Source organism: Phasianus colchicus, chromosome 13 (genome assembly GCF_987193195.1).
Source record: "Phasianus colchicus chromosome 13, bPhaCol1.hap1.1, whole genome shotgun sequence".
NCBI classification, from domain to species: Eukaryota; Metazoa; Chordata; class Aves; order Galliformes; family Phasianidae; genus Phasianus; species Phasianus colchicus.
Genome location: NC_143448.1, coordinates 9,280,955 through 9,307,793, shown reverse-complemented (window position 1 = coordinate 9,307,793; position 26,839 = coordinate 9,280,955). Strand labels below are relative to the sequence as shown.

At 39.9% G+C, this 26,839-nt stretch overlaps 1 long non-coding RNA gene across 5 annotated transcripts in view; it reads right to left on the bottom strand.

Moving 5' to 3' along the window:
* LOC116243754 (uncharacterized) overlaps positions 1–26,417 on the bottom strand; it is a 35,403-nt gene extending 8,986 nt beyond the window's left edge. For 2 of the 5 annotated variants that reach the window (XR_016470750.1, XR_016470749.1), the window contains exon 1: positions 26,217–26,417. This is a non-coding gene — a long non-coding RNA (uncharacterized LOC116243754). Of the gene's footprint in view, positions 1–3,042; positions 3,110–3,244; positions 3,316–3,646; positions 4,583–10,460; positions 10,581–26,216 lie in introns of those variants that run through there. The other 3 variants (XR_016470752.1, XR_016470751.1, XR_004170048.2) reach the window with 3 other exon arrangements.
* Positions 26,418–26,839: the final 422 nt, after the last annotated feature.

The window sequence follows — 26,839 nt, the reverse complement described above, 5'->3', positions numbered from 1 at the left end:
GTAGTATTTATTACACGAAGAACGATTTCTTCACTAATCATAACTCATTAAAATCACAGATTATTCACAATAACCCACGGAAAAAGACCTCTTGCATCAGGAAGGGGAAAACTATCAAAAGATTTTGGCTAAGACAAGTTACTTGTTTTTTAATGCTTTTTCTGGGTGAAACTAAGTATCCTGTTATTCAAAAACTCGGTGGGAAGCAATAATCCTTCCAGAGAAGGAGGAACAGAGGAGAAGCCAGCTGGCCATGACCAGCACACCATAGGGCAGGCGAGAGGAGGGGGGGATAAAGGGAGGTGCAGGAGATGTGCCCTGCCCACATCCCTCTCCCAGTGCAATGCCCACTGTCCATTGCTGCCAGCCATGTTGCATGGTCACTGCACCAGCCTTGTGTTTCCTGGAGCAGGCAGTGCCCCCAACAGAACACGCAAACTGTACAAGAGAGCTCTTCATGCAGATCTACATAAAGAGCCATTTAAATCTTAGTTGTTAAATACTGCATTCAGCCTGCCAGTTACTTGCCTTTTTTTGCTTCAGATATGTGGCGTTCTCCACATGTTTAGCACTGAAGCAGACATTTGTTTGGACTATACGCCTCTGTGTACTTTTTTAATGCAATAAAATTGACAGATGACTTCTTTTTGCAACAGGTTTGGTGGAAGAAAATGTTTTTTTTCTTGATGGCTGTTTAGACAGCAGTCTTAAAAAATGACTAGTCACTAAAATTCCTCATGCTCATTTCATATTGTGTTGATTCATATTAAATTCATGACAACAAAAAAGCAACTTGCGGCACTTTTGGAAATGACCACTCTTTAGTGCTTCTCTCCTCCAGGCTCGATAGGCCCAGAGTCCATAAAGCTGCCTGCTGTCTTGTGTCATGAAAAGAAACAGCTTTGCCTGGGAATGCCATTACTGTGTAATGAGGCATGCAGCAAAATATACCTTCAGCAGCCACTTGATGAAGGCTTGCTGACACACCAGACCAGACAGAAATGTTTTTTTGTGTGTTCTTCCTTATTTTGTCCATCAATCACATCATTAGTCAAAGCAGACAGCCCTGTCAGCTGGGCACAGATGCAGACTGGCAGGCGATCAGTGGACAGGTGTTAGAGCTCTCCCAAAACAAGATCTCGAAATGAGAAAAGAAGTGAAGACCTTGTTCCAAGGGCTGGAATGTCGATATATTAAAAGGAAAAAAAAAAAAAAAAAAGCAACACACATGCACAAAAAAAACAAACACCCATGAGGGGAAAAGTTCAGAGGGGGTGCTCAGAGCCACTGCACAGATACTTGGGGAAAGTTAAAAAGAGCTGCCACTTTGCATTACATTCTCATCCCTGCCTGTATCAGCTGGTGTTGGTGGATAACGGCGACGTCCAGCATTTGCTGTTTTGAATAAAGTCTAAAGGACATTATGTAAACAGTATTGTACTTCAGTTTCATTAGGAAAATCCTCCATGGCACATGGATTTATTTGTCCGAAGCTTCTGTCATTAAGCTGAGACACTAATACCCACACCGAGCATATATACTTTCGCTTTGACATGCAAAATGGCAGAGGGCTACACGAGGGATCTCATTTTCATTATAAGAACCAAAAACATAAACAGAGCGAGGTACATCCAAAGTGCCCCTGGTTACAAGGAGCACTAATCATACGGAGGCAGACTCATGCTCCCCATCACCTCGCACAGCCAAACCCCGCAGCCAGCCCCATAGAACGCACTGCCCTGTGCCTATGCTTTTCCACCAGCTCCTTGAAGCCTTGGTGCACAGCACCCAGGAGACACAGGCAACACCTCTACCCAAGCAACCCACCAAGGGCTGCTTGGCTGTGCTCTGCTGAGTGATCTGATCAGTGCCACCTCCATCAGATCTCCTGGCTGCTGCTTTTATATTTCTCTAAACCAGAGCTGGTGCTCTCCTGCAACATTTTTTGTGTAGGTATTTTCGAGCAAAGGGTGTTTCATTTCCTTCCCCTCCTCTCCAGCTAGGATTTTGTCTGCCATCACACTTTGAATTCTAGAAGGTTTTTAATAATGAGCCTAGGTAATATTGTCTCTGGACAGCTTTGCATACATCATGTGCTTTTTTTTTTTTAAAGTAGTATTTGAGATAATTCTCCACCTCCTTGTCACCAGCCACATGAGTAATCTCCAGAAGAATCTCATTGTTCTGTATCACACTATTCTTTCAGATCTGAGCAAAATGGCACTCTTGTGAGGTCCAAAACAAAATCCTGAGAATATACTTTTATCCATAACGTGCTTCTCACAAGCTTGCTATGGCTGATTTGGCCGAATGGCATAAAAAGGCCTTTTTATTAATCCCAGCTGAGCCTAACTCCGTAGAAGGATGCAACAAATCCCTTGCTAAGACGAATGTGAGAGAATGGCCCTTTGGGAAGAGAACTGTCAAGCAAAGAGTGCCATACCATAAGAACTGTAAAAAAAAAAAAAGGGCAAAAACATCCAAGATAAAGCAGAGGAATCAAGCAGCCTATGCAAGGATACCACCTCCAAATGTAGTTTGGTTTAGACTTGTTTTAGTAAGAAAGACAGGCCCCTTGAGTGCAGTGATTCTGAACAAGAAATCAATTAGTGCTAATTCCCAGGGAAGTGGAACCAACCAAAGAACTAACCAGCTTCTCGCTGACAGAAAACGAGTTTGCCAAAACCGTGTCACTTTTCAATTAAAAGAAATACAACTGATAAACTAGAAAGCTTCCCCTATAGAAACAGAGGTAAAGTGGTTTGAGGAAAGGGACAGCAAGTCAATTGAGCAGGAGACATGTACAATCCACAGCTAGAAAGCCACAGTGATAATTAAGGGGTATAAATGGGGTCACAGGTTTTGTTTCTTCTTTTGCCTCCTGCCCATTGCAGCTCCTTTTAACATTCTGCAATTACTTGAGTCTTCGCTATTTTCTCCAGGTCTTTGCTGTCCCCTTTCTCATATTGCCCTGTTGCTCATATTCACACTCTACTTCCTCTTCTGTATTTCAACACCCAGTTGTCTATTATATAGTCTCACCTCTTCCTCTGGGCTTTATTCTGTCTTCTTCCCATCTTTAACCATCACAATTCCCAATCAAACTCCAACCATCTTGTCATTATAGCATCTGCAAAATATGCTTTAAAGGTGCAAACCAACACCATGGTATCTCGCATTTAGATGTGCTATGCTATAAAAATAACACAGGAAGCATTTCCAAAGGCTATGGGTTCAGCACACTCACCTGTTTTAAGTTTGCTTAAACTTCAGGAGCACTTGAAGAAGGTTCAGAGCCTGCGCATCCTGTTTGACCTCAAAGAGACATACCCCACAAATACAAAAATTATGCATGAATATCTATTCTTAGAGAAAAGCTGAGGTTCTATGCAGGATGTTGGGGTCCCTAGATTCAGCGATGTGGTAGGTACTACCTGCAGAGGGTGATACATATGGTAACAGGCTCTCAAAAGTGAGCCCATTTCATTAGCTAGATTATCATTAGCTAACTTATCCCAGTACAAGTCGAAGCATAACAATTGACACAGCTCATAGTTTTACACAACTTTTCTGAAAAGAGATGGCTCCTGGTGAAATATCGACGTAGCCTGGATTTTAATTTGCATCGTTGATGCCTTTGGTCAATTATTTTAGAAACTATTTTGAAAGAGGGGGAAAAAAGGTTCATTCCACTCCAATAAATAATAGTTTGAGGGAAGGAGGAAGAAAGGAAGAGAAATTAGGATCATCAAAAGGTCAGGTGCCTCCATACAGCAAGGGAAAAGGAGCAAACTAGCAGACTTTCTAGCAGACTTTCAGATCTTTCCAATAGCTGACCTTTCTAAAGATGTGCTCAGCATGAAGGGGGCAATACCTGATATAGAGACACACTTCTTCCTTTAAATAAGAATTAAATCCAGCTAACTCTCAGGAGATACTGCTAATCTAACCAGCCGTCAGAAATCTTTGGGCAGATCTAGGTAGGTATGTTTCTCTGGGAAAAAAATAAATAAATAGGGAATGCCTCAATGAAGAGGCATTGTTCTACTCATGTTTTATGAAGCAGCATATCACACTGGCTTCAAACCTGGTGAAAGGTTCATAAAAATGGAAGGAATGAAGAAAAGGGAATGTGACCTCTGTACGTACCCCTGCTGATGGCCAGGGGGTCTTATTTCTGTGGGTTAAGTCAAGGCAAATTCATTCTAATGGCATACAATGTTGACTCAGACTTTGTCAGATCTGGATATTACACCAGACTTCTCTTGTGAAAGAATTAATTTCTCCCTCAGATAGAAAACAAAAATAATTTGGGGCTGGTTTTTGGCTGAACAGATGTGACTATAGATACTCCTATTTAGTGGCAACAGGAATCTCTCAAAGGCTTGTAGTGAATTCCTTGCACAACCATTGGATTTGCTGAAATGTCAAGGTGTGCTTGGAGTTTCCAGGTTCATGCAATGCATACTTGAAGCAAGTACCCACTGGGTTATAATCTTCATTGACTGCAACGCTTGTCACTTCTTCTAGATGTTAGGACAAACCCAGGCCTCACTGTTGGAAGGCACCACACAAAGTTTTTCTGCAGAGAGGAACATGAGAAAAATCCACTCAAGCCAGGCATAATTCCAGCCATACTTATACTGCAGTAACATCATATAAAAATCATATGACATTCCCCCATGTTGTGGTCTGGATTCTGTCTTCGCAGCATTGTCATTGATCTACATTAGGCTCTTCAGCAGCCCATTGGGGCTGATTTGTCAATAATTTCAAAGGTTATTCAAACGTTCAAGCTTTATTGTGATTCTTAATGGGTCATCTCCATAGAGCAATTTAGAAGCGGGAGAAAGAAGGATAGGCAGCAATGGAGAAGAGAGAGTGCCGGGCTGGTGTCAGTGTTGCTGTAACATTGTGTGCTACCACAATTTCACCTCATATACTAGAGACATCATGACAGATCCATGCATATGTTAGACACACCAATGCTTTTAAGAATGGCGCCAATAGTTATTAAGATCCAGGCAGACAGAGAGCTCAGAACTAGTAAGAAATAGCAGTGTAGAGAGGACGACACAACCAATTCCATACTGACACTCAAGAGTGTTGTGTTCTCAGTAATCTGGAGAATGGAGTCTGGCATTCTCACATCTGTCTGTTAAATGAAAAACACGAGATTCAGGAAAAAATCCTGCAGTCAGTTCTTTAGCATGAACTTAGCAATGCCTTCTTGAAGGGTGAAAAAAACATTCATGACAAATAGCAAACCCCTGGTGAGCCCATCTCTCTGAGAGCCTAACCTTCTAAAAGCACATACATACAAATACCTACATCTCTCTGGTACTAAAAATTCTACAGGAATTTGACTTAATTATTATGTCAACTCATCTGTTAGAAATCAGAAATAATTCCATTAACTTTACTGCGGTTAAGTCAACATAAATGAAAGGTGACTTTGGCCCAATGGGACCCAAACCACCAAATGAAAAGGCTTAAAGACACACCTCTGGAAGGGGCTGGAGAAGAGATAAGAGCACAGCCTGGCTGTATTCAGGAGCAAGGTGAAGTGTCAATTCTGTCTACCAAAGACTGCTCAAAGCAGGAATTTTGCCATAGCTCCTGGCCACACTAAAGGCAATGACAGTACTGTCACTGAGTTCATCGGGCCTGATGTTTCATCTGAAGTGTCTTTTTCTCTTTTAAAACAGTCTTAAACTAGACTATTTCATCATTTGAGAACTGCTGGATATAACAGTCATGTTGTTAGAAACTGAAGATTTTATCTAAGCCATACAATTTTAGAAATCACTCTATGAATTTTATTTTTAAAATCTTTATCTGTAGTGTAAATTCAACACACCTGTCAATGAGACTGGCTATATGTCAAAGTTACTACTGAATGACAAGAAGCTGTCCATTAAAAAGTCTTTAATAAGTATGAACTTCTATAATAAAACAAATGAAAACACCTATGTGATTATTGCACAAAAATGTACCTTAATACATTTCTTATATTCTATCACTTTTAAAATAATAATTTCTGAAGTGTAAATATCAGCTGTACATAAGGATCTGCCTGATGTCCCCTTTCAAGTAGGCATACACAAAATTCACATTCAAGATGGCAGCATTCCACTGGTCAGAGAAGTTTTGATGGCAGAGAGAAACAGGCCAGTATCTTGTACAGTGAATATGCCAACAGTGGCTTCAAGTTCACACTCCTTATAACACATATCCTTTAACCATGAATGGCTTCTTCCTTTCTTTGGTTAAGGACCACTCATGTGAGTAAAGACATCAGAAAAAAGAAAGGAGTCATACATAGGTAGAGAACGAAATTACAGACAATATATCTAATACAGAACTGCTGTTTTGTATTTTGCTGTGAAATATATTTCTATACTTTGCATTAGTAGTGCTAGGAGAAAAGTTCTTATTTCTACAGATTTGAGATGCAAGGAATATCTCAGCCCTCATGGAAATCTGAATTGTCAGATATATTCACAAACCAAAGTGGGAAAATAGGGAAAACTCAGTATAAAACAAATGAACAATTCTCTCTGAAACATTTCAATTCTCTTTTAGGTTTTTAAAGGAAATCCGTTTCATCTGAACTACAGTCTTACAGGTTGTCACCTGAGCAGATTTCAGAAGTTCTCCCCCAGTATCTCAGAGACAAATAAATTGCACCTTTATCTATAAACTGGCCTGTTTTGATTAATCAGCATTTTTTGATGAAAAAACATTTCATCAGCAACTACCAAATCAGCTCTACAATTTAATTGCTACTTCACAACTTGAAGAAATTTGTGATAGATCTTTCTTTTGTCATTAGAACTAATCAGTGAAATTCAGCTTGATTCGAAACGGATGCTGTGAAAGTAGAAATCATAATATTTGTAAAAACTAACTTTACATCTCAAAGTTGCTTTTTTCTTTTTAATGTCACTTTTCTCCTTCCAAGGAAAAGATTAAAGAAATCCTAAAAATGCAATAAATAATAATCAAAATATTCTTTAATTACGTTCTTCTGCAAGAAACTCAAACCAGAGACAGCTGACTGAGTTTCCATGCTTTTCACTCTGAAGATTTAATTCCTAAAACTGATTTCTGGATTAAGTAATAAGAAATGGATATTCTTAGAAGAAAACTTAGATGAAATATGTGCAATGACACTGATAGGACCTTAGCACAGATGCCAAAGCTCATTCTCCATCCCATCTAGGTGACTTTTTGATTCCTCTAGTCCAGAAGAAGTGAATTTTTATCAAAACGACTCAGCACAGTCCATTTACTTACTAATGTCAATACTGCTTTTTAGCTCACTTTGTTCTTCTAATTTACAGAGACAACGTACTTGGGGTAGTTGTACTTAGACTTTTAAGGGTTTTAAAAACACTGGGACAGCAAAGTGAGATCTATTACAGTTGTGGGAAAATACTATGAGTTACAGCACAATTACCACCATTGCTAGCAGCAGCATCATGTAGTTAGGATGTAGCTTACATTAGGTAAAAAGGCTCAAATGCCGAATAGAACAATGTACCACCTATAAATCTCCACACATCTTCTATTATTAGGAAAACTCCTTAAAATTCATACTTGATAAAGCAATAAACTTGGTTGATGTATAAGACCTCACATACCAACTGCTGAAATACAATGAGGGTTGTTAAAAGAATAAACCTGTTGAATAAATCTGCTATGTAAAAATTTATCTCAATGTTATATATAATGAAACCCTTCTTAAACAAAAACCTGATAAAACAATAAACCTGTTCAAAGATTAAATTTGTGGCACTCCAGGGCTATACTTCTCTGCTGTATTTGGAGCTGCCAGACAACTTTCAACCTGTTTAATTTCAGCAGTCCTCCTGTTACACCATTTTTTGGCTATTCTGTTTCTATCAGTCCTCCCCTTGTAAAATCTAGGGATTGTCCTACAGTTTGAGTGCAATTTGCTGTAAGTTTTGCCAATGAAAGTTAACAGATTAACTTTTTCATGTTTTTTTTTTTTTTTTAAATACATATAAAAAGCTTCTCCACACATGACTAATAGTCACTCATTAGCTCATTATTAAGAAAAGGAAGAGAGTAGAGATGCAAAAAGATCTATGTTGCAGAAACACCAGAGTGCCCAGAGCAACTGCTCGTCCCACCCTGGACTGACAGGGAATATCTGCACAATCTGTCCCTGCTAGTAATGACGTCCCAGTGGAATAGGGGAATGTGAAGAAAATTTTAGTATTTCAAAGTGGCAACCACTATGCTGCAACATTAACCAGTAAGATTGGCTCTTACTCATGAGATTGATGGTCTATTTATTTGAACAAAAGCTCACAGATTTTTGCCCTGACTTCATAAAATGACATTGTAGGCAGGCAAGAAGCTTTCCTAAAAAAAAAAAAAAAAGAAAGAAATAATTCAGAACATCTATGACTATATCAAGCATCTGGAGTGTTCTTTAATAGTGAGTAATGATATTTCTTTTGTCAGGCAGCTGGCACCTTCTGCCTCCTGGCACCCTCTCACATCACTCTTACTTTGAAGGCCTTTGCTAGCTCCCAGCACCCTCCCAAACCTCTGACTTCCTACCTTTGCACTCATCACCTGAGAAATGCAAGAGAGTTGCCACCACCAGGACCTGTGGCCTGTAAGGTGATTTCAGCTTGCAAGAATTGGTTTTGCACTAAGCAACCCATTTCCAGCAAAGCTGGAAAGCGTTGGAACAGGAGTTACAGATCTATTGGTTATTTAATTTACTAAATTACTTTGTAGCTAAAGCACAAAGATGCTGCCAGACACCTCTCTTAGATGTTGCAGCCTTTCAAGGCCAGGCATCAAAGAAATTCCCTCTGCTGCTGCTAATCCAAGGTGGCAAGCAGCCTCCCTGGCATCTGAGCTCTGCCCAGGGCCACCCCTGCCTTGGGTACAAAGCCTAACTGGGTCCGCAGCTGCCTGCTCTCCCTCTCCATGTGTGGATGGACACGTTATGCTGTTATAAGAACAAGTCTATCCTGATTAATGTTATAAACTCATTTTTTAATGATATCCCAATTAGGTGTGATTGTAGGGGGAAAAGCTCAAACCTTTGCTGCATTGTTCCTATAAGCTTTTTTTTTTTAAAAAAAAAAAAAGGATCCATCCTCAATCTCAGGTTGCAAACAGCAGATGTAACTTTAGTCCTGATGGTGCAGTGGGTTTCTGCTTCACCCCATCCACATCTTCTGAGTGAGACCTGGGGGAACACAGAGCACTGGTCCCTGTGCTACAAGTAGGGAAATAGCACTGACAACTGGGCATTAAGCTCCCCCATGCCTGCAACAGAGGTGCAGATAGAAATGAACTCTTTGAAAATTGGCATCAAGTGCTGCCAGTAATATTCAGGATTCATCATTTTATTTTGGCAGGGATTTGTTTCACTGTAGGAAAGTACTTCCAGAGTCATCTTCCACTGAAAAATGTTAGGTACTTCCAGAAACAGCAGCGAACAAACCAATTAATCCTCTCTCAGTTCCTTAAACAGAACTCTAACACAAGGCCTGCTTCCCAGAGACAAGGTCACTCCCCAGGAGCAGTTGGGCTGGCAAAAACCCTGAAGTACAGAGACATGCTTGGAGTGCCTTACTCAGGCTCATAGCTCCAGAGCTGATCTACAAGACCTGATCTGGAAGGAGCTGCAGGGACTACCTCACTGACAGCAAGCACCAGGCTCTGGATCTGATGGGAGCTAAGCATCCAAGATCAGCCCACACACAGAGAAGCTCAGATCCAAGACCTCATCAGTTCCTGACTTCTATTTAAAAAAAAAAAAAAAATCCCCTTTCAGAGGTACAGAGAACATCCACCACATGCCAGCTGCTGCTGCCATCATTAGCAGTGCTGGAGCACACAGGACAGCTCAACTCCTGCTTGCAGGAGTTTGGTCACTCCCCTCCCATCACCAGACTCCTGTCAGCAGCAGTTTGCACCATCCTCTCTAAGCAGTGTCTCTCATACATTCTAATGCCCCTAAAAAGCCCTCTTTCAATTGCCATTTATCTTCTTTCTACTCTCCACCCCTTGAAATCTATAGTACCCACTTCAACCAGAGCATGCAATTCTCACACAGGGATGCAGAAGTGGATGGCTGGGCAGTAGGCATGACTCTGCATGGGTCAGCAGCACAGCCCAGCTCTACAGGCCTGCTGGTGCCCAGCAGCTCACTTCACTCAGCCACAGTCCTTCTACTGCCTCTTGGTGCTATTAACGCACTGCCTGACCAGCCTCTTCTTTCCAAATAACTTAAAAGCACGCACAGGAAGGAGCGGATGCCAACAAGTCTCAGGCTTTCTGTGTTGAGGAGCAAGTCTGAGCGCTGCTGTGTAGCAGGCAATTGAACCAAGAGGATAAACCCAGAGCGTTTGTGCAAGAAACAGGGAAAGCTGTGAGACACTGGAAGTCGCACAGAAATTACTTACTGCTCATTGGCATGGCTGAAAAGACAGTGCTGAGGACATTAGAGAATAGAAGATACAGCACGATGTTGCCAGTGATGCGATGCCTATCACACCTCTTGGTCTCTCACAATCCTCTTACTGCTAATGAGAAATAAATGTTAAAACGCAACACTAAAATTATCAAGAGCAATTAACAGTGATAGTATCTGTGTGTCTCCATAGCAATTAGGAAATGAATCAGGCTGCCACACCACTGTGCAGGGCTTTCCTTTCACCTTTCCCTCCCTGCACTGCCCTGGGCAGGCGATGGCTCTGCAGGGCCGCTCACCTCCACCCGTGTGCTCTGCTCTCCCCTCCGCAGCCACCGGACTCAGCTCAGGCAGTGATCTGTAATCTAGCAGCCATTTTTCTGAACATAAGCAGCTTGCATTTAAAACTCTCCTGCTCATCTGTCTTCATTTGAAGACTGGGTTAAAAAATAAAATTAATGATTGCTATCAGAGAGAAGATGAGCAGCATCACCAGTGAAAAGTAGCACTGCCACATTTTACCAAGGCTAACATTTTTCACTGGCTGGAAATGGCTGGATATACTTGTAAACATTATTAAAAATAATAACTTAATGTTTCCTTCCTGTGACTAGCTAGCATTAGCAAGGTATTTTCAATTAGCATTTCCTCCAAGCAATGTAGGTCTTTTACTTCATTTTATTTAAAAAGGGATTTGTTTTCTAATTTTTTTGCTTCTGCTGTTGTCAATAATAGAATTCAGTGGAATGGCTGTGGCTTTTTTCTCCCATCACTTACAGTTTGTAAGCCACTGAAAGGGAATGTATGCGTTTGATTTTATTTGCTTTAGCATAGCTGTCCAAAGAAAGAAGGAGACATAAGTATGCATTTCAATCTACTGTATAATATTATGCATGGCTTTAAAATACGAGTAAATAGCATCGTGTACTTAAATCAAGTCATTTTATTTTTAAGGAAAATAAACAAATAAAATGGTAAAATAATATAGATATCTGCGTATTAACAAATGCGTTATGAGCAAGAACACTTTAAAATCCTTCAGTCACTGTTTAACTCTTCTGTATAGAGGAGATTGTTGCATTTCCAGCTCTTGCAAGCACCTTCTTGATGGACTAATCTTACTTCATTAAAAAAACCTGTACATATATGTTTTTGAATACTAAATAGGCAAATATTATTGCAAATGCAAAGTTGTATCAGGGGTTTGGCAGCCTCAAGGTGATAATTTCCTTCAAGTTCAGCACAAAGTGGTTGAATATTTCAATTGATTGCAACGGGCAATTCTCTATTCATTTAATCAGATTAACATATAACTTGCATATTCAACACCAATTTTACACGCTCTAATTGTATAATGTATAAAAGGCTGCAATGCAATACAAAAACCTGCACAAAATACTGTATATATTGGTAAGCTTTTAAGTAACACATACATATACACACAGATCCAACCAGCGTAACCAATTACCTGCTTGTATTGATAGAAAACAAGTTTTGAATAGAAGAATGCATCAATTCCTCATTTGGAAGCAAAGATGCATGCTCTACGTATAACATATTCATCAATTCCAGAAGAAAAAATTATTTTCTTTATTAATATATCTGCTAATTAAAAATTTACTTTTTAAGTACGGCATGGAACCTTCAGCGTCCTTAAATATTTTATAAACCTCAAATACTAAAACTCAGTGACCCATGTAGTAGTTTACAACTGCTCTTAACACAGGACCTGATTCATGAAGCCCTTAAGTGCTGACATTTCATTGACTAGTCACAATTTCTAATGTGCTAGCAACAAAACAATCCTGGAATGTAAGAATCATAAACTTAGCTTATCAGTCCTTCATTCAGAATTGCTTTCATAAAAGAATTATCAATGCTTCACTCACCTACACACAATGGTAGCATCAAACAGCCTCTTACACGGCTACAAACAGCCTGAGAAGTCAAAGGGTGTTTAACCATGATTAAACATATTTCATACAATAGCAATCTCTTCCCAGGAAACAAAAGCTTGGTATGCCACCATAATTAGACAAATGTTGTTAGTTACAAAATGAATGTCTAAACACAAGCTAAAATTAACTCAGCACAACATCCTAAATCCATAGTTATTCCATGGAAATGGAATTATTGGCATATTAAACCTTCACATTTACTACACACAACAAATATCAGCCTTCTCCTGCAATCCCAGGAGGAAAATCTATCGCACCAATGCTGAGGTCCATTTAAAGTGCATATGTACATAAAGGATTGGGCCCTAAATCTGTACAGACACTTTTATATTCAGATAATGTGTTATATGGAGCCGGTACAATGAAGTCTTAAAGTGAGACAGAGCATAATAAAAATAGTACAATAAGAATGGCAGTATGTTGGCACAAGCAGCACTCGGTGTGCAAACACACTCTAGTTCTTGCATCAGAACATAACATGATTTGGGGCTGAAATCAAAGGTTGTTTAGCAGCTGATCAGCAAGATGGCTCCTGAGTTGTGCAAGGAATGTGTGACACCGTGCACCGTGAGCTGGACTCGCTCAGGAGTCAGTGAGGCTCTGGCTCCTACGAGCTCTGTTTCTACCCCTCTTGGAGTTAATCCTGCATTTCTGTAGTTTTAACAGCAAACAAACAAATTTTTGTTTGAAAATATGTTTAAAATATATGTGTGTATATACTGTGCATACACACATTTGTTTCCACACTTGCCATAGAGAGAAAACCATTTTATGGCAGGTATCCAACCCTTCACATTATTTCTCTGGCAAACGTTAAAATGTCTGTCAACATCATGTAAACAGGCTGGCAGGGAATTTTGAAGAAAGAAAATGAAAGCTGCCATTTATTCTGTGCATGACACCATTTCAACATTTTTCAAAACATTAAATGTTGAATTGCCATTTAAAATTTTGAATCATTCATCAGTGTGACATAAGGTGGCATGCATGTCCTTATAAATTCAAACAGATCAATCCCAGAATGACCTACTAAAAAGCAATCAAGAACCTCAAAGCATGTAAAGGTGCTATAAACCATAGCAGATAGCACAGGGACAGGATAATGTTAAGCAACACATCTGGTCTTGATCCTCCATGCAAAGACAAAGGTGGTTTAGTTTTGCAGAAGTATAAGCAGTTAAAAGGAGACAGTTTCTCACACTGGCTTTGGAGTTTCACCAAGAAACTATTCCATTCTGGGAACCTGCTTGCAAAATCACATTGCTTTGCAGGTTAGCAGTTAAGAGCCACCAAAAAATACAGAGAAGCAGCCAATGGAGACAGTGCTTGCACAAAGTAGAAGTCCCAGCTGGCCCTTCTGAAGTGCCTGCCCTTAGCTGGACCATGGAAACCCAGGAGTGCTTGGGTCTTGCTCTAATTTCATTCCAACACATGTGATTCTCAAAGTTTTGTTAAGAACTCCAGCAAGGAATAACATCATTTAAAAATTCCTCCGAATTCATCCTGCTGATCCTAGTGATTTGTTGGGCACCTCACTGTTTGTTGTGTGACAAGTTGGACTTTGGACAAGGTCAGCTCTTGAATCTTGATTATGTTTTTTTTTCCCCTTGAGCCAGAAGACATTGATTTGTACATCTAGTTTACCTTGTTTTCTTAGCCATTTGTGACACACTACAACAGTTCCCATCGAAAAAAGTGTCATGTAAATAAATTACAACTTAGGACGTATACATTAAATAATTTTATAAATGAACTTTAAAAATGAAGGAATAAAAAATGCCAGTCCAAGCTTCTATGGCTGCAGTGATTATTCTGATCATGTTGTCATGTGTAATGAAGCACAGTCCCGTCATTAATCAAAAGAACCAATCAGATAACTAATTTAGGCAATATTCTTTACCACAGGACATGTCGGTCAGTAAAAATGCATTAAAATAGCAAAAGATCAATAGCAGACACTAGGGACTCTGTTTACAAACTAGTCTTAAACTTTAGGGTATTATATTCTCAGTCATACTAGGCACCTGTGCGGGATTGTTTTTTGTTTATTTAAAGAAAAATATGTAGGATAAATACTGATACTTTGTTTTCAGTTAAGAATGTGCATTAGAAGTGGTATTAATGTCTGTGCTATTTAATTTTTTCCATAAAAACATCTTTAGCTGCTTTCTGAATACACTAAACAGACTGATACTGCACAGGAAAGAGTTGCAGGATCAAAATTTACCGATGTGTGTCTTCAATACCCTGCGTGGAAGCTCACATCAAACACAATACCTGGCAGACACTATTTACATCCTGCCTTGGGCAGCCTTGTGTTTTACGTAGCCAATACCCTTATTTAAATGCAGATTGAAAGGACTTGTCCCTAGCAGGGATATACATTTTCCAACTTTTTCCTTTTTTTGATTATAAATAAGACTTTTCTGCAAATTATTGTAATAACAAAGGGTACATCAAACTAGAAATCTCTCAACAGCATTGAATCCTTTCAAGATGGGAAAGAGAAAAAGTAAATAGAGTCTTGAACAACCTTAGCCTGAAGTCTTATTGTGCCCTACCCAGCAGCAGCTAGCCTAGAGAGCTACTTATGTGCTGATCACAGCTTAAAGCCACAGTGGAATTATAAGCTCCATAAGTAGTCCTAACACTTAACCAAAACTATAACAAGTCACATTATTCAATTTCCACACGCAACATACGTGAACAGAGGGAGCACTAAAATACCTATGACATCTTCATGAATACAAACTGTATATTAAACAGATGCAACACTTGCATAATATCTGGGAACACACAACTTCTTTCAGAAATACTCAGAAATTTCCCATTCTGCTTTCAGAAAAGCAGGCCTGTAAACATCGCTGCAAAGGAGAAGGCATTCTAGCACCTTCATCAAAGGGTTGGCTTCATCACGGGCTGGCTGATACATGCTGATGTTTTCTTCCATTTCTCCACTGTCTTTTCATCTTGTCACAAGCCATGACTTTTTGACTTCTCAAGCTAAAGGCCATATCTGCATATGTACAACCAATCACACTTAGTGGACTATTTGTGCCTGAAATCCTTAAATTCTTTCTCAAATTACACCTATGGCCTTCACAGCATTCCACACACTGAGGTTGGTTTTGTAACATGTAGAAAAACACTTCCACATTAAATTTTAAACCTTCAGGCCAGTAGGTTTGTGCAATGTCTCCTAGCTCTTGAACAGGGTCTCCCACCTCTCCTCTCTTTGTTGCACATCTCCTGTGCCATGTCATCTGACGGCCATCTCTTTTTTGATTAAAAGAGCACTGGTCTACTTAATCTCTCATCAACCCAGGCAGCAACTGCACATCTTGTGGGCTTCCTCAGCACCTTCTCCAGTTCAATAGCACAGGAAGTACTTCGAAGGGCTTTGGGGGCCTATAAAAATGAAATCTGTTGGACCACCACCAGCTAAACAACAACGTACGTGACCGGCATGAGGACCAGATAACAGCTAGGAATGGGGCCCTCTTTCTTCAGAACGCTGGAATTAGTCTCATTGAAAATGGCTGTAATGCTCATATGCTTAACGATAAACATATTCTTAAGCATTTCAAGTGTGACATTTAACAAATGAACTGACAGAAGATTACTACCATTGTCTAAAATACACATAGTAGTAATTGCTTTCAGAGAAGCAAGGAAGCAGTTAAGAGCTTTTTGATCTGATGAAGGTCCTTGTACTCTTCTGCTGTTTCAAAAGATTTTGCGAGATAATACTTGATTTTTTCCTCAAAAATTCGGGGCTTTATTTTACAGCACATAATTCAATTACTTCCTTCCATCCAATAAAATAATCTCATTCAAACAAAATCAGAATTACTTCCCTTTTTTTGGCTTGGGTTCAGCATCTTTTGTACCCAGCTAAGCAATCTTCACAGTGCTTGGCAATAATCCTGCTTAGAAGGGCAGGATTTAGAACAGATGCAGAATTTTCCATGTCGGGGTGCTACCAAGTTCTCCGTTGATTAGTAGGGTGCATAATTGGGTATGACAGAATATAGATTTCTGGCAGAAAATCATTTCTAATGGGAGAAGCCACTTGCTGTGGACACCCACTTCAATTAAAGGTAGACCAAACCTCTACGTTAGCACGTTAACCCTGTGACTTCTCCCATGCACAATCTTCCTGCTTTTAGGATCCAGGAGTCGTAGTGTCTGACTGTACATTAGATTTAGAAGTGGAAACAAAGCTTTGCCAGAGAAGAATGCACTAAAGCTATCTTACATGCAGTGATAACTTTGATCATAGAACATTATGCACAGACTCTACGCTCTGATATAGATACTAAATTTCAGCTATGTGAAAATTCAAAAAAAAATTAATTTGTAAACTAATCATTGCTGTGGATGTGCAATGTTAGGTGAAAAATCAAATTTCTGATTTACCACTGAATTTAATGGCGTATTTAGGCACCTCAGTATGATTTCTGTTGAAAAGCCCACTGTTTCTGTTGGTTTAAATAACATCTGCTCTTTTGCAGAAATATAATCTACATAATTAATATAAAGACTAGTTTTAGAGTATAACTAAAGTTGCTAAAACTTGCTTGCTTGAATATATTCATTTGCTTGTTTTTGATTAGACAGCACTTTCATCTCACCTTTAACCAAGCAGAAGGGTGAAACATAGTGTGTCTTACAGACAGACCTGGAGATACAAGGTTTCCAGATATGAGGCCCTGTTTTAGCATGTGGTTATCTCCTTGAAATCAGCAATAATCCTCACGTGCTTAAAGTAAGGCACAGGCACAAGTGCTTCATTTGATTAAAGCCTGATTGATTGTACTAAAGCTTTTGATCTTGGCCTCTTCTTTTGAAACAAAATAAAAAACCAGGTAGGTGCTAGACAATTATATTTACAGCATGACGTATGCCACTGTTGCTACTTTGCAGGAGGGATGAGATTATCTGTGATGAGAGCCATGTGCATTATGTATTGCACAGTTGCACTGAACTCCTGGAGCCTGCAGACAGCAGCCTCCAACATTTACTCCCATTACTTCTGTAGCACCTTTTTCTTGCACAACTGGTTGCACTCTAAATCTTTTCACGAGTGCCTCGACTACAACCACCTACAAGACTCACACCTAAGATCCTGCAGTTCACAGAGTAAAAAAAAATGTCAGCTGCTTAACTCTATAGAGCAATAGTACAAACCGAGATGTGAAACACATTGAGCTGAAACTACAGGGGAATTTCAAGCACAAAACGTAACTGCTCAAACTGGAATTTAGCCAGCACATTGGGATTCACACCCATCTTGCCAAAATAATGCAATGAGGTGTGTGAGAACCACAAATAATCATGACTTCAAATTTATGACTTACAGGCATCCTAGCGTGCCATTCCCAGCAATACTGCCTTCCCCCAGCACCACACTGGGCCACTTAGTCTGTATTAAGTCCAAGAGGCAAATAATGCCAATTTTTTTTTTTTAAACCAGCACCACTACAGGAAGTGCAGTGAGCCTCCTCAGAGGTCCTGTTCTGAAGTAATGATGCCTCATAGCTTGTGAGAAAAGGCAACATCATTGCAAATCTATGAAGACTCTATACCTTCTAAAATTTTCTAAGATACTGATTATTTTACCTAAAGCTTTTAATAAGCAATGCAGTATATTTTTGCTGTACTCTTGAAGACAGCAATAACAAACACAAATAATACAGAAAATATTGAGAGTGAGATAGGCTACTATTTAATTCTTTATTACATTTATAGTTGAATTTATGCCCTAAAAAAATTTAACTGCTGTGATCTCTTCCGTATTAAAAAAGATTTCATGATAACACAAGTCTAACGTTTGCCATCAAAATGTTTTTAGATAAATTCAAATCTGTTTCATTAAAAAGTGTTTCAAGGAAATATTTGCTTTCCGTTTAAAAACTGTTGGGAAATTAAAGAATCAAAAATGTACCACAATAAAAGTACTTTTTTTTTTTTTTTAGGAAGAGTCTTGGGGAAAAACAACAGAGCATAGTGTTGATGCTTTCAAGAAATGACAGAAGCTCTCCTTCCTCCACAGCACATCCTACATTTCCATCAGAAAGCAAGCAGAGGACACACGGGTTAGGAAATGCTGGCCCAACCCCTCGGGCTGGTTTGGCTCTTTGGGGTGTTCACAGTTTGCTTGCACAAAGGTACAGACTGACATTTTGCTCTCATTTTGATGCACATTTTTTGGACTACACAAACCAAGCAAAGCAGCTAAGACTCTGAAAGCCTAAGTAAGTCTTTCAGTTGTATTTTTGAACAAGTTTTGGTATCGAGCCAACAGACTGAAGATATGTATTTTCAAATACAACACAAACGCTGCAGCTCACTGACCTGTGAAGCAGAGGGAATATGAAGAACAGTGAGGATTAAACCACTTTAAATCCCTCCAGCTCTCACTCACACTGCACACTGAAAGAAAGTACAAGCAGTTTCATTCGCACCAAGTTCTGTCGTCACTTAGAGAGCAGTTCCATGACACGTACAAACTGCAGCATACTGGATGGTTATTTTGAACTGTGCTATATCTTAAACAACACTTTTTAAAGTTAAAGGAGTCTGGTTAACTCAGAGTTCCAACTGACAGAAAAGTGACAAGGTCCAGCAGAAACAGATGTTCCCTGCAAGTTGCTTCTTCCATCCCACGCATCCTTCAATTCCATTTGGCACATCTCCCAATATTTTTTCCTTCATCTTTAATGCAATCATAGGAAAATGTGATGCTTATCTCACTGCTATAAATTTAATAGTAATATTAAGGAACATCACTCATTAAACGTAAGAAAGCAAGACCATGATAATGATATGTAGTTTTATGTTAATCCATTTCTAATACTCTTAGTCTGTGCACCCTTTGTTGCTTAATACTCTGCTCAAGGTAGATTAGCACACCCAAACCTCCTGCACTCTGTTAGAGACCCTTCCTCTGTGGGCAGGCTAGATTCTCAGAGACAGAAGGTATTTTTGTAACAGGAAATTGGGCTAATGGTTCATTCCTATGAACCCAACATTTAGGATCAGCCAAAACCACAAGTCCCTGCAAACCAGAACTCGTCTTTTAGGAGAGTATTAGCATACAGAAGTATCAATGCCTTGTGGAGGAATCCTAAGTAAATGTCCCTTAGTGCTTCAGTGTGGAAAGAGTTTAGGTAGAAAGATCCCAACCAAGCCATCATACCTCCTGAACTTTAAAGCTTTAAAAACAAAAGAAGGGAACATACATGTATATATATTATAACAGTTTAATAACTCTACTCTAACTACAAATTAATTCAAATCTTGTACTTGCATTAAAAATGAACTCTATCTATTTTATGTTGATCATTAACTAAGAATATTTCACACTAGAGATTTGTCATATTAAGGAGAATTGAAACCACTTATATCAATTAATTGTGTTATACATAATCTTTACATAGATTACCAAAAATAATTTAAGAAAATATTAAATACAAATTCCGCAAGGAGTCATGACCCAAACTCCTGTCTAAGTAATATTTTAGGATAAGGAAAGGAATGATAAAAAAAAACTGTTAGTCAAGAACTGATGGAGAGTTCTTCAGTGAATATTCTCCAGTGAAAAATGCAGTTTAACACTACTTATATGCTTCATGCAAACATGTCAGTGTGCTCAGGGACATGCTGGAAATGGAAGGGCTGCTGTCAAGTGTGCCAGCAAGAGCAGGAAACAGGAGGTTCTACATGTGGCAGGGTGGGAAGCTGAAGCTAATTCTCCTTCATGCCAAAAACACTTGTCTGGGGGTTTCCTCTCTCCATTCATGCTGTTTTTGAAAAAAAATGAAAAAAGTTTTTCTTCTTGAGTATTAAAAGCCTCACACGAGACCTCAATACTACATTACATCTCATACATCTCACTTTTCACTTTTCTTTTCTAAGCCCACAGAAGACCACATGGTCAATACAGGAGACAAAACAAGTGGCACAGCTGATGGTAGGCACAGCCTCCCATTTGACATCTGCCCTAAAAGACCATTTACATTTTTTATACAACTGTTATGACATCTCCACAGAAATGCACATCTTCTACATGTAAAAACAGAGCTATAAGATTCTTTGTCTTTTGTACATGAAAGAGGAAAGAGTAAAGAGTAAGCTTCAGCAACAGCAGTCTCCTTGGATATGTGTGTCTCCATTGTGGTGTTTTGACACAATACAATGCCTGCCCTTCACATACTCTGCAAATAGCTCAAATACTTCCTCAAACGAGATTTCAATACAGAATTGCACAGAATGTTATAGGAGGCACACTCAATTTTTGAGCATAACCTTGGTACAACTGATAAGAAGGATTTTGACACATTAACTACCAGATTTGCAAGCAGTAAGTAGATCTATAGATCTACTTCTGATAACATTATGCTCCTTTCAAAAAGGGAAACAACTTGGCTGAATATTTCTGATTTTGTTTGAGCTCCACAATCACCAAGCAGTCCATACAAAGAATACCTAGAAGAAACCCCTATCATTTCTTTACCCTGATTAATTCTCTGCCTCAGTGTTGTATCATCCTCACATCCATCATTACCCCCTGCCTTTTCCATGAAGGAGAGATTAGCAATAGGGGAAAACTTGAGACATTCCACAAAACCCTGAAAGCCAGACCCATGTGTGCTGCCAGAGATATCTCAGCATGCTGCAAAGGCAATTTGAAAATTTGGGTTTGGAGATGGGGCTGTTAAGCACCAAAATGATGCAGAGAATCAATTAATTACCAAGCAATGCAAGGCCTCCCCATCTCTTCCTGTCACTGTCCCAGTGGGAAGCAGGAGGACACCAAAGCTCCTGCAAGGGCACAGCTCCCACTTTTAACAGAGATGAGCCCACATCAGCACTCGCTGCTGTCACATCAGTAGCATCTGAACTGCTGAAAGGAAGGGATGGCAGTCACACCACGGAGAGGGAAGGAAGGGCTGTTTGTAGCACCACCAAAAACAGAGAACTCAAAGATGGGCACGCTAAGTCAGAGTGTTCCTTTATTGAGAAAAGTGGCAAACAGTGAAAACGTTCATTAACCATTCTGATAGAATTTTTATTGTTGCCTTGTGGTCAAAACTGGAAACAAAACAAGATCTCAAACATTCTGGAAAACTTATTTAACTCCTCTACATAGTAAGCATCCCTTGCGCTGTCTGCCCAAGAGCAGGCCTCAGAGTCACGGAGCCTGAACTCAGTGTGCCACCAGAAGCCAGCTCTCCAGCCCCTCTTCACCAGTTTCAGCAAAACTAGGGGAATTTAAGATTACAGGTGTGTTATACTACAGTTGTGAACATCAAACTGCAGAATAAAGGCAACCTTTTATAATAGGGACAGTCTGTGTAAATCATACTTCTTATGTGCATTATAGACCAAAATCGTGCTGTGCTTAAAAAAAAAAAAGTCACACGACACCAGCAGCCAAAGTGTCTTCTGTGTTTTTGTAAGTAATTGCAAAATTGCACCTGCAGCCTTTTCATCTAAAAGATGAAGATTATTCTAATGGCCTGACCACTGCACTTCTTATCAACCTCAGCTAAAACAGGAACTTTGTTAACAAGCTTGCAAAGAGGATACAAAGAATGACTATTCATCTGGAAGTGGGCATCAGTGAGCCCCAGCTCAGCCTCTGGTCCTCAACTTCCCTTCGATCTGTCTGCTCAAAGCAGATAGATAAAACCAGAAAAGTACGTCACAGCAGTCTTCATTCAAACCACTGCTTGTTTACTTTCTGCCATCTACTTTGTCTACAGCTTTCTTTCAAGTAAATCATACAATTACTCTTTCCCACCCACTCTACATTTTAAGTGACATTTGATTAACAAATAAAGTAACTCTTAATAAGAAAACTATTGTCTGAATAAGTACTATTACTTTAAATACATCTAATTATGTATTTAATCAGGATTTAACAGGATATCCATTGTGTGATAACAAACAAAAATTAGTTTACTTAAAAGGTACTTATGAGGTTTAACTTGCTACAGCCTAGCATATCTGATAAGTTTCAATTTCCTTCAAATAAAGTTAATGAAACAAGTGTTTTAGTCCAGGTATATCACCTGCAGTCTTTCTGTGAACAATACATGTCACACAAACAGGACTGTTTCATGTGATGTGCTTCAGTGCCTTTCACCTGGAAGCATCAAAGCTGATTTCTACCTCTGGCCCATGAGTCTCGCTAGTTTTTTTTTTTTGTTTTTTTTCTTTTCTATCTATTGGCAAGTGAGAGGTGCCAAATTCAGAACTTGTGGTCTGCAGGAAGCGTCAACATCGACAAAACAGTTCTCATTCAGATTCAGAACAACTTTTTGTCTTTTTCCCTAATCTTTTCAGAGGATAGAAATCCACCCAAGCTGCCCCAGAGCCTGCAGGGAAGCCGGGGGTCTGCCTAGGAAGGGTCCCTATGCCCAGCTCTCTTCCTACACAGATGTAAAAGCAGAGGTCTCAGATCAGGGCAGGCATTCTAGCATGGCTACCTTAGAGCTGCAAGCGCTGGCAGGCAGCCAAGAAGCCACGCAGGTGACCTGGCAGGAAACCAGACAGATTTACAATGAAAATCTGCTTCGCAGGCTAGGTTCTCCGGGAAGATTCATTGAAAGCCAGATGTTTTCATGAAATGTTTTGCTTTTGATGAATCGGCATTTTCTGATAAAAAAAACCCTTTCTATCAGAAAACTTCCCCTGAGCTCTGCTGGCAGCCACTGCTGAGAGCAATCCCAGGGCTTTGCAACCTCCTGGGCCTCCACTGGGAGGATCTTCTGAGAGTGGATGCTCCCAGGCACCAGCAGCCTGCCACGTCCCCAGCCAATGCACCATGCCCAGCCTTGCCAACAGGTCCTCCGGGCTGCAGGTCTTCCTGCCACGTTCTGCTGTCCAACCACCCACACGAGAACCAGAAAGCAGCTCAGACAGCTGCTCCTAAGAAAGCCATCCCTCACAAAAATAGACACAAAAGCAGAGGCCTGAAGCACCAGTTGAGTGCCCAGAGCTTCTTTCAGAAGTTATCAGAGTGGCACAGGAGGCAGATGCATGAGGAGTGCTACTGAACACCGGCTTAAAGACAACTTTGAGACCAGAAATGCCATACGACTTTCTCTCAGCAGCAAGCCAGGCCCACTACTTTATTCCTGGTACTACAGTAAAATGGTTTATCTTAAATAAACACCAGGACTTCAGAAACTTCATCTTTGATATTATTTTAAAGGAGTTCAGGCTGTGAAAAGCAAAGTCATTTTATTCTCTAGCTATCTTACAAATCAAAGGTAATTTTTTTAATACACAAAGTATTAATAAAACCTCTTGAATCCAGCACATTTAGAACATCTGTCCATCCCAGAACATTAACACGTATATTCTAAATACATTGGAATACCCAAATAACTCTGCATCAAATATAACACTTTCTTGTGCTGGTGAAATCCAGATGAAATCCATCAACTTCAGTAGATTGCAAAGTTAGAGGTCTGTAAGAAAGGAAAAATTTTGGCCCTGTGCTTTAATTAACATTTTAAATCAAATCTGCATTTGAAAATGTTCCAAAATGGAAAGAGGTCATAAGTAACCTTGGTTTGCAATATTAGGCTAGAACATACTTGTGCATTCTTTGCTTTAAGAAGATTGGTTTTTATCAAATAACAATTATGCCCATGCTTAAAGCGATGCCCTTAAATTCTTTGGGAAGTTTAAATGACTACTGAATATCAATATTTCCCCTTTATTCAGGGCTGCACAACAATTCCCAACAAAATGTTGGGGACAGCGGATTTGGAGGGCTATGTCATTAAAAGCCACTGTTATTCTGCTTACATGCTTGTTCTGCAGAGACCGTTCTTTCAGTAATAAATAATGTTTTGAAACAAACAGGTGATTTCTGTAAGAAGAATCGACAGTATTTTTTGAAGGCAGCGGTTTCTGTAGAAACCTTTCCTCTTTGTCCTCTCCTATCTGCAGGGTATTGACAGCTCTGACAAGACTTTGATTATCTAGTCAGCAGGAGCCTGAGACTTGTCACTTGTCAGGTGCGAGCCGGCAGTCACGCAGCTGATGAAACAATTGAAAGGAGATAGGCTGAGCATGAGGAGGATCAGGGTCATCAAACCCAGAACGTACGGCTGTCTGCTAAGGGGATGGCTTACACTCTCATTAATGACTCCAATAAGGCAGGAGAGGGAAACAGGGAGGAGTTGAAATGGAAAAATAAGAAATGTGCATGATGCAAGAGGTGGAGTTGCCAGCATCTTTCTTGCCCAGAGGTGGCAAAGAAGCACCCAGCACAGGCAACACCTGCAGCAGCAGAAGCCCCACACTCCCAGTGCATGCTCCCAACACCCTAGGCTGCCTCTGCTGCCACCAGGCAGGCAAGTTACAGTTAGACAAAGCTTCTACCTGAGATTGAATTTCAGGTGCAGCCAAAAGAAGGTAAAAATGATTTCATGGTGGAGCAGGATTTGGACAAATGAAAAGATTTTGGAGGGCTCCTTTTCCAGCTGGGACAGTTAACGCCAACTCACACAATTGCCTTTCAACTGCTTCAAATGTTAGGAGGAAATCTCGGCTGTGACAGATGCCTTCGGTTCTAGAGCTGAGTACACAGGGGTGAATTCCGCTCCTCATGGCCATTGCTGTCCCCACACCATTAGGGACATCTGGCCAACAATCTGCACTTCAAAACACAACTTTGCAACAGGAAATCAAAGAGGGGCATTTGCTAATCCAGGCTTAGTCAAAGAGGGCAATACAGAATAATAGCGCTTGTCTTGCAATTGGCAGGACTTAACAAAATGCTTTGTGGAGAAATGTCTGTAATCCATAACTAATATCCTCTCCGCATATATTGCACACAACTAGTGGGTCAGTTGATAGGAGCTTATCCTAAGAACATTTCACACAAAACTGGATTAGCACAAAATGCTTTGCACTGGAAAAATCATTCACAAACTTCAGCTAGTGTAAAACCCAGGATGATTTTTTTGGTTGGTTCTTCTCGCATTATACACTGTCTGTTTTTCAGTGATCTGCATTAGTTAACTATTCATATTAAAATGTAGTTCAAGGTGTGCTTCGCAAGATTTAACAGGAAAAATAGTGCTGCCTGGAAAGTCTCTTTTAAATTTAAATGACAACATAAATTATTATACACATTTAGTTAATGCCACAGGAAAGATCATGAATATCGAGGATGAAATCTGTCAGCTATATGCATGCAAGCCTGCAATCATTCCACTAATTCCCAAGCCCGTGCTGACACAAGGCCACTGACAGCAAAGTTTGGGCTGCCACCACTAAAAAGTTGTGAACTGCACTAACTTGTTTGTCTGAGCTCTTGAGAAAAAACACTGAAGCCTCTAAGTTCGGCAGTTGTCCGCTCTTCCTTAGAAGTCTGATCATTGATGTTCATTAAGTCTTTGGGATATTTAGGCATATGGATAGAGTGGAATGCCCTGTTACCAAAGACACCCCATATCACGCTGGACTCTGAGCACCTGATGGAGCTGTAGTGTCCCTGCTCATTACAGGGGACCTGGTCTAGATGACCTTTAGAGGTCCCTCCCAACTTCAAATGATTTTATGATTTTGCTCTGAGATAAGTAGGCAATGAAAATCCACAAGAAAGAATGAGCAGAGAAGGCTGAGTTCTCAGAGACATGTAAAATCAATAAGTATACAGATGTTATAAAGTACTGGATGATCAATAAGCATACAAAAAAAGTTAGGCTTCGTAAGATTACCCCATTGGAAAAGATAATAAAAAATAAATGCAAAGTACTCACTGGTGTCGTAAGCCTCACAATAAACGCCACAAGAAGCAATCTCCAGAAAGAGAACCTTCTTCAGGAGGAAGTCAGCCCTTAAGTGGGGTCCACTTAACCAGGACCAGGTCCACAACCAGGCTCCACCCCTTCTGATCACACAGGTAAATTGCCTCCACCTGTGCTCCCACAGCTGACTCAGTTCTCGCCTCAGGTGGTCAATCAGAGTTCAGGCTGTGATCCAACAGTTCCCCTTCACGGCACTTGCACACAATGGGACTCTATGACAGAGAAGAGGCTGCTTAAGTGAGAAGGAACAAGAAAAAAAAGCTCTAACATTCAATTTGTATAACAACAGAAGTTTAGGAAGTTCCCAGTATGGTTCAAAACCAGAATATGTTTCAGGAAATACAGCATATAGGGTTACTTATCCTGTAGCTTCTATATCACTGATCACAGTGAAATAATTGAATTTCTTCATAAGAAAGCTGGTTCCAGACTTATAAACACGGATCCAGTATGGAATGGATACTTGATATGAGGATGACAGCATGATAAATAAAACGTTCACCAAGAATACCAGAGAGCAATGAATGGCAGGCACAGATCAATGGACTATCAAGTGTGTTTACAGTCATCAGTTT